At 43.2% G+C, this 9,732-nt stretch overlaps 1 non-coding gene across 1 annotated transcript; it reads left to right on the forward strand.

The window, feature by feature from the left end:
* Positions 1–2,758: 2,758 nt before the first annotated feature.
* LOC120252063 lies at positions 2,759–2,865 on the forward strand. Its single transcript, XR_005533614.1, has one exon. It is a non-coding gene; the product is annotated as a small nucleolar RNA R71 (small nucleolar RNA).
* The last annotated feature ends 6,867 nt before the right edge of the window (positions 2,866–9,732 follow it).

Here is a 9,732-nt window from a genome sequence, read left to right on the forward strand (position 1 = left end):
CGAAGACATGAGTCGGGTTCAAGATGCAAGAATCTGTGCCAACCTCCTTATACTTAAGTTAGCACTATGATTTGGAGGGGCACAAGGATTCAATCATTCCAGCTTGTGCATGTATAGCAAGATCTCCACTAACTTGTCCGTTATTAAAGAAGCAAAGCGATTCATGACACAAATGTGTGAACATTTGTGTTACCTCGATGAAAGCATGGATTCGGGAGAGTTTCGGGTCGATACTTTAGTAGTGTACTGTAGGAAAACATTGTAGCATTTCATTATAGCAGTTACTATTCACAGCTGGCCAAAATTGAGCAAAGAAGAGAATCCACAAGCCCGTGTAAAAAAATCTACAGGGGCGCTCACTTGGGCATGTGGATTCCCGATTCTATCCTTATTTAAGGCCAATTTTAGACTGGATTTGAGAATTTTTTATCCATCTTTTCCCCAACTTGAGAGAGGGCGATGGCTAGGGTTTTGAGAGGTATTGGCTATGGATTTGGAGAGGTGACCATCGCCATGACTATCGATGGGTTTTCTATGGATTCTTTGCTTTTACATTTTATTTCATTGATTGTAATTAGCTCCATGGAGAGCTAAACACCCTAGCGGGTACTTGGGTATTTGCAAAACCTAGGATGTATTCATTTCATTGAACCTCTTTATTATGCTTTCAATTAATTGATGTTTTATTTTGAGTTCCAATCTTGAATGCTTGATTGTATGAATACTCCCTTAGAGTGACACTAGGGTTGAAAGTTCTTGTTGGTAACTCTTGTGATTGAGTGACACACCACGAGAGTTAGACAATGATAGATTGGAGAAGGTTGAGAGGGTGAGTTAAGAGGTAGCAGAGTGTCCATTTTCTACTCCGTTGTAATTTACCTTACCTCCATTTTCTTAAGTTCTTTGCGGTCATAGTAGAGTGAATGGGCTAAAGGATGGCCTTTTACTGGGGCGTAGGTGAAGGTGCAACAGAGTGAAGCATTGAAGTGATTTTAGTACCTAGGGCTTAATTGTGGATAAGGACCTGACAAGTTCCCCTTGCGTATATCACGCAAGTGCACGGGTTTGTCGAAGTAATAATCCCAGATGAGTGGGTATCGAATCCACAGGAAGTAGTGAATAAAAACACTTAATTCGATTCTTAGCTATGTGAAAGATCAATAGTGATAAGTGTGACAATGATTCAATTCTCAAAAGTAAAAACAACAAGTAAGAGAGCACGAATAAAGGAGAAGGTATGGCAATCGATAAAGATGGGGTACTCGGATAATGATCCGCCTATGACAATCGTTTCAAGTACAAGAACCCTCTATCATGCTTCCTAATTAATGCAATGGTGAGTCATGGAAATCCATACATACATAGTCCTAAATCTAAGGTCAACTATGCCAAACTCTATTCATGTCCCGGAGGATAGATTAGATAACCTCTCAACCTAACACTCGAATAGAGTTGCAATGAGCTCTAGGGATTCCAAGTGATAAATCTCTTCCTAATTATAGACCTAACCCTTTGGTCCAAATGGAAGGTCCCTAACCACAATTAAGCCCTAGATACTAAGATCACCTCAACGCTTCACTCCATTGCACGCGCAGCAAAGCCCCAGCGGAGGTTCATCCCTTAGACCATTCAGTCTATTATGGCCGCAAAGAACTCAAGGAACGGAGGTAGAATCTATCACGTCGGAGGGGAAAGGGGACGCTCCTGTACCTCTCGACTCACTCTCTCAACCCTCTTCAACCTAGCTTTGTCTAACTCTCGTGGTGTGTCACTCACTCACAAGGTTACCAATAAGAACACTCAACCCTAGTGTCACTCTAGTAGAATGATGTGAGAATGCTTTTGCTACTGTAATTTCCACAAACTCGATGATAAACATTCTCCTCTTAAGGCCACACGATCGGGCACACGATCATATGGTAGGCTATACGGCTTTTCCTTCATCAATGCGTCTTGAAAGGTGTTGAAATCTTTACAAAGAGGAGGAATGTGGAGACATGGCTGCCTTTGTGCCCTTCCATTAATAAATTGGCTTGCAAAACTATGGAAGTTGGCACACATCTCCTCATACATGAACTCCTCTTGTGTCTTCCAACTTGATTTGTACAAGAACTCCCAATATTATGCCATGATAGCCTATCTTCGCTCCCTTTTGAATTCCTAATGCCTTCACAACCTATATGCATAAAAGAACACCCAATACACGAAATGAGACATAAACCGTATAAAATATGATGCTCAATGTATGTAAAACATGCATAAAAACATGTTCACTCAAGCACTTATCAGTGGTCCTTGATTATTCCATGAAAAATTGGGATGATTCTTCCAACCTGAATTGTTGGTGTTGCTGTATGGAATCCCTAGAGGTCTCATGCCATTACCTACAAAGTCAACGTTCTCAATTGAAGAAACATCACCAATGACGATTGGGCAATCAGAGGGAGCATGTCCTCTACCACAACCGGTGCAATTGGTCACTGCCGCAACTCTATTCGAAGCTATAAGATCTAGCTTCTTACTCAAACTCTCCACTTGGGCCGCCAATATAGTTACCACATCAATTTCATGGAGACCGGCCATCTTTTTCTTCTCCCTAGCGTTCCACTGGTAGCTATTTAACCCCATTTCCTCAAACAATTGACGAGCCTCATCGGGGGTCTTGCTACCTAAGGTACCTCCTGCCGCCGCATCCAAGAGTTACCTTGTACTCGGGTTCAAACCATTGTAGAAGGTTTGAACAATCATCCACTCCGGGAATCCGTGTTGTGGACACTTTCGCAGGAGTTCCTTGAACCTTTCCCATGTCTCAAATAGAGACTCCAATTCCAACTGCACAAAGGATGAGATCTCATTCCTAAGCTTTGCTGATTTTCCCGGAGGGAAATAACGGGCTAGAAAAGCTTCTACCATCTCCTCCCATGTAGTGATTGATGCTCTAGGTAATGAGTGTAGCCTTTGCTACCCCCTTTAAGGAAAATGGGAAGACTCTCAATTTGATGGCATCATCCGTCACACCATTTATCTTCAGCATGTCGCAGACCTCGAGGAAGCTCTCTATGTGGCTGTTTGGATCCTCATCGGCCAAACCGTTGAATTGTGCAGACTACTGCAGCATATGAATGAATCTCTGCTTTAGCTCGAAGTTCTAAGGTGTAATCGGGGGATGCACAATACTCGATTGTATCCCCAACACTGAAGGTCTGGCATAATAAGATAGTGTTCGTTGTTGCTCATTCTATTCTGCCATGTTTTCTGATCCTTCTACTTCCAAATCAGATGGATTATGTTGTTCTTGCACAGGTTCTTTCCCTTTTCTTCTAAGTGTACATTCAAGCTCAGGGTCTCCTTCAATAAATATTGATGGATTCCCTCTAGTCATAACCTGGAGCTGCACCAAAAAAGAAAGAAAAAGAAATCAGAACAATGATAGAATAAGAAGATATGATATAGAATGTTTGGTGAAATAGCTAAGAAAATAAAGTGCAAAGTATCTCTAAACGCCTAGCTCCCCGGCAGCAGAGCCAAAAACTTGACAAGATCCCCTTGCGTATATCCCGCAAGTGCACGGGTTTGTCGAAGTAATAATCCCCGGTGAACAGGGTCAAATCCACATGGAGTAGATAGTGAAGACACTTAATTCGATTTTTAGCTATGTGGAGTATCAACAATTATAAGTGTGATAAAGATTCAATTCTCAACAATTAAAAGCAACAAGTAAGAGAGCAAAAGTAAGGAGGAGATAAGGCAATCGATAAAGATGGGGTACTCGGATGATGCTTCACCTAGGATAATCGCTTCAAGTGCAAGAACTCTCTATTATGCTTCCTAATCAATGCAATGGTGAGTCATGGAAATCCTTACATACATAGTCAAAAATCTAAGGTCAACTATGCCTAACTCTATTCATGTCCCGGAGGAGAGATTAAATACCTCTCAACATTTCACTCGAATAAAGTTGCAATGAGCTCTAGGGATTCCAAGTGATAAATTGCTTCCTAATTATAGACCTAACCCTTTGGTCCAGGCGGAAGGTCCCTAGCCACAATTTAGCCCTAGATACTAAGATCCCCTCAACGCTTCACTCCATTGCACGCGTAACTAGGCCCTAGCGGAGGTTCATCCCTTAGACCATTCACTCTATTATGGCTGCAAAGAACTCACGGAACAGAGGTAGAATCTATCACGTCAGAGGGGAAAGGGACGCTCCTGTACCTCTCGACTCACACCCTCAACCCTCTCCAACCTAGCTTTGTCTAACGCTCGTGGTGTGTCACTAACTCACAAGGTTACCAACAAGAACTCTCAACCCTAGTGTCACACTAGGGGAAATGTTCATACAATCAAGCATTCAAGGTTGGAACTCACAATAAACATCAATTTATTGAAAGCATAATAAAGAAGTTCAATGAAACGAATACATCCTAGGGTTCACAATCACCCAAGTACCCACTAGGGGTTTAGCGCTCCATGGAGCTAAGTACAATCAAAGGAATCGAATGTAAAAGCAATAAATCCATAAAGAAACCCCGTCGTTGGTCGTGTCAATAGTCTTGTGGAGAGTCCTTTACTCGTCGCAAGGGATCCTTTGTCCGGCCTAGGATACACCTCGCCGGATCGATGCCGATGAAAGCTCTCCCAATAACCTTCTTCCAAATGACGCGCGATGTCGGAGCCGTAGAACCTCTCCAAAACCCTAGCCAATAACCCTCAAAACCCTAGTTGAAGCCCTCTCTCAAGTTTTGGAAAAGATGGAGAAAAGAATACCAAAAATCGAGGGCTGAATCGACTTTTAAATAGAGTTTGGAATCGGGTAGCTCCACGGGCGTGGATGCTACACGCGCCCGTGCGGAATTTCCACACGGGCACGGGCACGGATAATTTCCACACGCCCGTGTGGATTCCCTGTTTCTCTGATTTCTTGGCCGGCTATGAACAGTGCTGCTATGGTACATGCTACAGTATTGCTACAATGCTCTGCTACAGTCTTCGACCTGAATAACTTCCCAATTCCAAACTTTCATCAGGGTAACGCAAACGGGCACACGTTTACGTCGTGAATCACTTGCTTCTTCATTGATATACATGTTGGTGGAGCTCTTGTTCTTATGTGCATAAGTCGGAATGCTCGAGTGTGGCTGCCTTTGTGCCCCTCCAAATGGATGTGCTCACTCGAATGCGAGGAGGTTGGCACACACTCTAGCATCTCACACCTGACCTATGTCTTCGCGTTTGAACCTTAGCAAGATTTCCTCCAAAATAGGTGCATTATGGTCCACATTGGCCTATTTTTTTCATACTCGGCCTCACAACCCTACCTGCATAAAAGTAACATAAAAACACACATATTAATGTAAAAACCTGAGAAAAGTAATGCTCAACATAAGGAATGAACGCTTCGTATTCATATCGCACAAGCACTTATCAAACTCCTTGTAGAGTTTCACACGGGTGTGTGGAAATTACCCACGCCAGTGTGTGGGTCACAAGGTCACCCACAGTTGTGAGTCCACGCCTCTGTGTGCTCTCGGGATAATCCGCTAACTCTGTAGGAATTGACACGCCCGTGAGGAAATTACCCACGGGCGTGTGATAGTCGCATGGTCGTTCATAGGGCCAGCTGCACGCCTCTGTTTCTTCTCTGGATGAGCTCACAATACAAATCTACGGGAGTGCTGAAATTCCACACACCCGAGTGTTTTCTCTGGATGCCTTAGAAAAATCTGTAGGCTCTGCAGATAATCTCTGAACATGTTTACTGACACGTCCGAATATGCGTGTAAACCGCAAGTGCATGGGTGTCGAAGTAATAATTACCCCGGTGAGTGGGTAGTCGAATCAAGAGAGAACAGGGCTACTAGTACTGACTTCTTCTCTACTTTCTAACCTAATGATAAATGGAAAGGTCTGGTGATCTAATGTGCAAAGAAATGAATACTGGGAGAGCGAATATGCAAGGGTTAAATAGATGGAGATCTCAATCAGTAAAAGTGGGGTATTCGGGCAATGCTCCCCCTAGGATTTAGGTATTAGGTACCGGATAAGCAAATTGTTTCTATGAAGTGTAAGTTAAGTCATGGAAATCCAAATATAATCTTATCCGGCCTCCAGATCACCGATACTAGTCCCCTAGGAGGTCCCGGTGGAGAAATCACTCAATCTCAACACCTCACACCCCATATGACCGCACTACGCTCTAGGGATACCTAAGAGTGAAACCGATTGCTAAAGATAGATACAACCCTAATTCCAGCAGAAGGATCTCTAACCCCCTACAAAGTCCCGGCGGAGAAATCTCCCAATCTCATGCCTCACACCAAATATGGTTGCATAGAGTTTAGGGAATACGGAGATGGGAAACACTCAATCGGAAGGGAGAGGGGACACTCCACTATCTCATGACTCACCCTCTCAACCCTCTTTAACCTTGAATATCTAACCCTAATGGAGACCTCTCTCTCACCAAGGTAACAAATCATGCAAACCAAATAACCAAAAGATTAATAAGGCAAGAAGCATTAGACAATCAAGAATAAAACTTAATCAAACTCGGATTAAATAGAAACACTAAGCAAATCCACAAAAGATGAGAATCCTAGGGTTCATAAGCCCAAATACCCTCTAGGGTTTTTGCTCTCCATGGAGCAACATACAAAACACACCATCAATGAATGAAAGTACATTAAAACCATAGAAATAAACCCCCTTATATATGAACTGATGGCCTTGATGGAGAGCTTCGACGTCATGAAGGAACCACTCCGAAGCTATGTTCACCGGTGGCTTCCTTGATGCTATGACGGAGGAGAAATCGATCAAAGTTAGTGACAAAGCACCTCCAAAGCTGCAAACACTTCCTCTCCAAACCCTAGCCGTCTCACCCCTTAAGAGCTACACAAAAGATGAGAGAGAATAGGGCAAAACGGCTATTTATAGGCCTTAGATCGCACTGTCACGTGCCCCCACGCGCCCGTCTTGATTTTTCACGCGCCCGCGTGGGCTGCAGGAATTTCCACGCGGCCGCGTGAACAGTGATTTTGATACAGTACTTCTACAGTGAACTTGCTACATTAAATTACTGCATTACTTTCACAAAACGCAGTCCAAACACTCTTCTCTTGAGGCCACATATCCGGGCACACATCCATGTGGTAGGCTATAAAACTTTTTTTCAGCGACGTATCTTTGAGAGGTCTTGCAATCTTCACAAAGAGAAGGAATATGATGATTTGGCTGCCTTTGTGCCCTTCCAACTAGTGAATTGACTTGAATCTTCTTCGAAGTTGCCACACATGTCCACGTTTATGAACTCCTCTCGTGTCTTGGTACTTGAATTGAACAGGAACTCCCAACATTGTGCTTTTATAGCCTATCTTTGCTTCCTTTTTACTCTTCAAGACATTCACAACCTATATGCATAAAAGAACACCGAATACACAATATGAGACATAAACCATTAAAAAAATGATGCTTAATGCATGTAAAACATATATAAAAATATGTCTACTCAAGCACTTATCATTTACACACTCAGAGCCTGCTCTATTATGCAAATTTTACCAGTAAAAACATGAAATAGAGCTCAAACGACCAAACTTCGCCAATTCCACATGAAAACACACTATGACATTAAAAACCCACAATAAAATCGCAGCACAAGCATCTAAAAATCAAGACACCAACACTTAACAAATTATTCATGCAAAACACTAGATTATTCAACTAAGAAAAATAGTAAACACTTGGGTTGCCTCCCAAGAAGCGCTTGTTTAACGTGTCACTAAGCTTGACGTACCTTGTCTTACCTCACAGGGATTTATAGATAAAGGTTTCCCTCTTACCCATGGCTTGAAAGCATGATGTGCACAATCTCTTGAGGGTAGAAGGTGTATTATCAAGCATGGGACCACCTAGCAATGGTTCATCAATCTCCTTTGTTCATGGACGTCTGCAACAGTGTTGGAGTGTTTCTGGTGGCGTCTCCTAGCCCTCTTCATTTTCCGGAGCACCTTCTTCAAGATCCCTGGGGTAGATGGTACTTCTTCCGTCAATCCAAGCATCATTACATCTTCATGTCCCTCCTCTTGGTCGAACAAACCTTCATACGGATCCGGATTGAACATTTCCTACATGTATTCATCAACAATCTCATCAGTAGAGTCTCGAAAATACAAAGTATCATCGAAATCAAGAGAATGCCGCATGGCTTCAGCAAGGCGGTATGTGAGCTTGTCATCTCAAACTCTCAATGTGAGCTCTCCACCGTCCATGTCAATCAATGCCTTGGAAGTCCGCAAGAACGGCCTCCCAAGTATCAAAGGTACATCCGCATCCTCATCGGTGTCTAGCACTACAAAGTTAACCAGAAAAATGTACTTGTCCACCTTGACAAGCACGTCTTCAATGATGCCTCTCAGATATCGCACTGTTCGGTTCGCTAGTTGCAAAGTCATCCGAGTAGGCCTAGGCTCACCCAAGCCTAGCTTTTGGAAGAAGGTGTATGGCATGACGCTGATACTAGCCCCTGAGTCTGCCAATGCCATTTCCTCACCGAGATTTCGAATATTACATGCAATGATAAATCTTCCTGTGTCTTTCTTCTTGTTCGGCATGTTCTTTTGCAATACCGCCTAGCATGAAGCATCTAAAATCACTGAAGCACTTTGCTCCAACTTCCTCTTGTTAGTAAACGAGTCTTTCAAGAACTTCGCATACATAGACATTTGGGCCAATGGCTCAACAAAAGGAATATTGATGTGGAGTTGTTTGAATAAACTCAGGAACTTCTTGTACTGTTCATCCTCTCCGTTATTTTTCAATCTAGAGGGATAAGGGATTCTTGGCCTGAAAGATGGGGGTGCCATCTCTTTCTCTTTGCTCGTTTCCTCTTCTACCTCTATAACCTCGGGTGCGTGTTCTTTTGGCTTCTCACTCGGAAGCCTACCTTCAACGTCACGACCATTTCTCAAAGTGATCGCCTTCACGTGCTCTCTAGGGCTGGTCTCTGTATTGCTTGGCAAGCTTCCATGTGGCCTTTTAGAGAGAGACTTCGTAATTTGCCCCACCTGATTTTCAAGGTTATGCAAAGAGGCGGTGTGGTTGCGAAGTGTTGCCTTAATTGATTCAAACCTTGTATTTGCAGATTGAACAAATCTAGTCAAGTGCTTCTCTAAGTCATTCATTCGGGTTTCCAAACCTGAAACTCTGTTTTCCACCTGAGGGGCTTGTTGTTGTTGGAAACCCGGTGGCCCCATGGCCTTTTGTGGACACTGATTACTCCATGAAAAATTGGGATGATTCTTCCAACCCGGATTGTAGGTATTGCTATATGGGTTTCCTTGAGGTCTCATGCCATTACCTACAAAATCAACGTTTTCCACCGAAGAAACATCAATGATAGAGACCGGGCAATCGGAGGGAGCATGTCCTCCACCACGCCTGGTGCAATTAGTCACGGCCACCACTCTATTTGAAGTTAGAAGATCTAACTTCTTACTAAAATTTTCCACTTGAGCCGCCAATGAAGTTACCGCATCTATTTCATGGAGACTGACCACTTTTTTCTTCTCCCTAGCATTCCATTTGTAGATCTTTAACCCCATTTCCTCAATTAATTGACGGGCCTCATCAGGGGTCTTGCTACCTAAGGTACCTCCTGCTGCCGCATCCAAGATTTGCCATGTACTCATGTTCAAACCATTATAAAAGGTCTGAACAATCATCCACTCCGGG

The sequence above is a fragment of the Dioscorea cayenensis genome, chromosome 20 (genome assembly GCF_009730915.1).
Source record: "Dioscorea cayenensis subsp. rotundata cultivar TDr96_F1 chromosome 20, TDr96_F1_v2_PseudoChromosome.rev07_lg8_w22 25.fasta, whole genome shotgun sequence".
NCBI lineage: Eukaryota > Viridiplantae > Streptophyta > Magnoliopsida > Dioscoreales > Dioscoreaceae > Dioscorea > Dioscorea cayenensis.